At 42.2% G+C, this 3,961-nt stretch overlaps 1 pseudogene; it reads right to left on the bottom strand.

The window, feature by feature from the left end:
- Positions 1–1,629: 1,629 nt before the first annotated feature.
- LOC136322778 (prefoldin subunit 4 pseudogene) lies at positions 1,630–2,038 on the bottom strand (annotated as a pseudogene).
- Between the last annotated feature and the right edge of the window lie 1,923 nt (positions 2,039–3,961).

Genomic DNA, 3,961 nt, shown 5'->3' with positions numbered 1-3,961 from the left:
CTGAAACTGAATGCCAGGCCTTCCTCCTGGATGGAGCTCCCGAATCCCTCCTCTGTGCTCCCGGGGAATTGAGTGCCATGTCAGGTCTCCTTCCTTTTTCTGCTTTGTTAGTCATTTCCATTCTAGTCATATCTACTTTGTGAGATATATGCTCTGAGTCTTGCTCATCTGCTACAAAACTTGGCCCAGTAAATCTGATTTGAATCAAAATATGCTGTGTTATTTCCCCGGGATTTCTTTTCCTTGAGTTATTATTTTTTTTAAATTCAGATAAAGATATGGACTTTTAGCCTTATATTTATGGTTGCACCAGAGCCCAGACATCAGATCTAAGTGGCCGTGTCTAAACAGCAGGTTTCTACCGAAAGATGCACAAGGCTGATAATTGCTGAAGCCAAATGTACAGGTTTCTGTGATGACAGGAGCCTTCATGCCAATTGCTGCCTACACTTTCGCCTTGGCTGCCATCTGCTCTCTGGCTAAAATGCCTGAACTTCTGCCCAGGTGTGCATGCCTGTCTGTCAGTGGGGAGGTGAGGCGCTGCTGCTCTGCCCCTTACTCATCCCCCCGTCATTAGCAAGTGGCATGCATTCATTGTTCCTTTATGCCATACTTAGGCAGGGCCCTGTCAGAGTTGCACTGCTGGAGCAGTAGCTGAGCGAGGCAGAAACGGTCCTTGATCTGATGATGTCTGTATTCTGGAGAAAGGCATCTAATAAACACATTAACAATAAACACGTAAACATGAGATAATGTTAGATAGCGCATAAGTGTTATGAAGGAAAGAAAAGAAAAAAGGATAATGAGATAGGAGGATTGGGACTGGTCTCTGGAAAGAGATAACCTTGATAAAGAGTTCTGAATTACATGCTCAATGTCAGGCCCAGGTGAAGGGGAGGGGGGAGCAGAGGGAGAGAATGACGGCTATTGCGTGAGGTCAGAGGAGTACCTTCTATCTTCAAGGAGGTGCTGTTAGGCCCCAGGAAGGAGTGGGGTTTTATTTTAAATGCAATGGGAACATATCTCTTCAACACCATTCTTACCTTCTGGGGCTTACTACCCTTCACGGTATTTACACTAAATATATATATATTTATTATATATAATTATATATTATCATATATATTATATATTTAATATACATATATGTACACAGACACATACACAAAACTGCATCCTTGGGTGCAAACAACATTAAGAAAAGAGATAGCCTGACGTGTGGTGCTGCAGTGAATCAAGCAAGCATCGACCTGGAACGCTGAGGTCGCAGGTTCAAAACCCTGGGCTTGTCTGGTCAAGGCACATACGGGAGTTGATGCTTCCTGCTACTCTCTCTTCTCTCTCTCTCTCTCCCTCTCTCTCTCTCTCTCTCTCTTTCTCTCTCTCTCCCTCTCTCTCTCTCTCTCTTCTCTAAAATAAATAAATAAAAAAAATAATTAAAAATAAGACAAGAGATAAAGCAAAAGCAATCACTGCCCCATCTCCACCATAATTAGCAGGACATTTCTCAGTTTCCATATGATGGTCCAATTCTTGCCAATATGCACACTTTTCATATATTTCCTTTTTTTAATCATTTAAACAGTATTCAAATGTATTAAACACAATTTAAAAACGATGATAAAATGTTCAGCTTTCATCAGCTTCAAGGTTTACATTGATCCCAGATTTTGCATATAACTGAACTTTCAGATCTGCTAACATCTGCTGAATTGATTCCGCCCTGGATCCTAAGGCGTCGATGTCTTCCTGCAAATTTCTCTTTGCTTCTCCTAACATTTCTTGCGTTTCTTCTTGAGAATGGCTGATGTAGACATCACCAGTTTGATTAGGGATCAGGAAGCTGTGATCATCAGCGAGCATCATGTCCATGTAAGTAAGCATCCTCTAAATTTTGAAGTTGTTTCTTTTTTATGTCTGTTTCTTCTTTCAGCTCTGTGATGCTACTTGTGTTCAGTGCACGTTTGTTTATCTTTTGTTGATCTTCAAAAGTAACATTGACATCCTCTGCAGCCACCTTCTTCGTGGTGGCCGCCATCTTGGGACTCTCTTCATATATTACATGACGTGAACATGACCCCATGGTATGGAACAAAATATAAATAGTTTACAGTTAATACATTTCACTCCCTCTGTCTACCTTTCTCCAAGCCCACCTACTTACTGAAACTAACATTGTTGACCAATGCAGCCAGGCATTGTGTGAATTGTTTTAAGTGCATTATCTAGAATAATCAACATAACAAACCTATGAGGTAAGTGCTATTATTATTCTCATTTTACAGAAGAAAAACTGGAGGCTGAGAAAGATTAAATAAATTGCCTAAGATTATGTAGATTGTCACCACTAGCTACACAGTTAGGATTCAAATCTAAAATCCCAAAGCTACTGTGCTCTTGACCCTAATGTAGATGCCCCCTCTACCCCATTCCTGTGGATCATCAATTATAAAAAAAAACTTTACCAAACCAGATTCTTTTAAAAAGAACTTCTGCTTCTGCCTAATTGGGCTGAGAAAGGGACCGTCATTGGGTTTCCATCATATTTATCTCACACAGTTACTGTAAATAATGCTGATCATTAACATGCATACAGCTTGGTAAATAGTTAAATGTTTATCAACGTCTTTCAAATAGATGACCTCACTTGATACTCACACAGTAACTATGTGGCGAGGGCTGTCTCAGCATGCCCAGTTGACAGTTGAGGAAGAGGACAGGGAACCTAAGTGACTGGCCCAAGGTCGTCTAGACTGCAGGAGTCTCCTGTTGCCAGACCAGGAAGATGAAAATGGGGTGGGGGGGTGGGGTCGGTGGCCCATGTTATGGGGGGATACTAAAATTCTCTTTTCCTTGCAGGTGGACCTTGATGTGCAGGATGTTCCCACGGGAGGGAGGTGGGGTTCTCAATTCACTCCGGCATAAAGGGTTATGTGTTGGGCTATTGAGTTGCCTCAACACTTGAACCAGACTCTGGACTTTTGGAAGCTATGTCACAGGAATGACATTGCCGTTTCGTGTATCACCATCTCCCCAGGAATCCTGTGGAGTAACGCAGGCAGTTTCTGTCCAAAGACCCATCTGGGTCAAGGCACAGTGTCGATTCACTGTTCCAGTTTTTCTTTTTAGCATGAAACATCAATACTACTGTCAGAAACAACTCTGCTGCCCGTTCGAATAATAGTTTACAGCTCATGAGGGCTTCCCCACCTATTATTGCAACAATTCGCAGGGAGGCAGACAGGCTTGCTGTTATCTGTACCCGTTGTGTAGAGGAGAAAACAGTGCCAGGGCGTACACAGAGCTAGCAAGTATACTGTCAGGACTAGAGTCCGGTTTGGCCAAGATGAAACTGAGTTGTCTTTTTATTATTATTACTATTATTAAAGATTTTATTTATTGATTTTACAGAAAAGAGGCGGGTGAGGACGAGAAGTATCAACTCATAGCAGCTTCACTTTACTTGTTGATTGACTGAGTGATTGTCGTACGTGCCTTGATTGGGCAAGCCCAGGGTTTCGAACTGGCAACCTCAGTGTTCCAGGTTGAGGATCTATCCACTGCGCCACCACAGGCCAGGCTGAATCTGAGGTCTGCCCGGACTTTTTCCCACTACGTGATACCTTTCTTTTTGTATATTCTAAAAAGTAGATATGAAATACTCAGCAGCCCTGAAATGGTTTATTTACTACCGTCCTCCCCCCTCCCTCCCAGGATAATGCACCTTATAGATCTGTTCTCCAGGCAGCCTCTGAGCATCTGGCAAATGGTAGGCTCTCTCCTCATGGCAGCTGGAAACCAGAGAGTGAAACATTTACCAAGTTATTGACATAATGGCTCCCCATGTTTGTGTAGGTCTCAGGCAGTTATAGATTGCTTTCTAACACTCTGTTTTAAAATGAAAATAAATGTGACAATAAGCCTAAACTGGCCCTAATAGAATGTCAAGAATAATCAGTAC

This window comes from Saccopteryx bilineata, chromosome 2 (genome assembly GCF_036850765.1).
Source record: "Saccopteryx bilineata isolate mSacBil1 chromosome 2, mSacBil1_pri_phased_curated, whole genome shotgun sequence".
NCBI classification, from domain to species: Eukaryota; Metazoa; Chordata; class Mammalia; order Chiroptera; family Emballonuridae; genus Saccopteryx; species Saccopteryx bilineata.
This window is presented reverse-complemented; position numbering and strand designations above follow the sequence as displayed.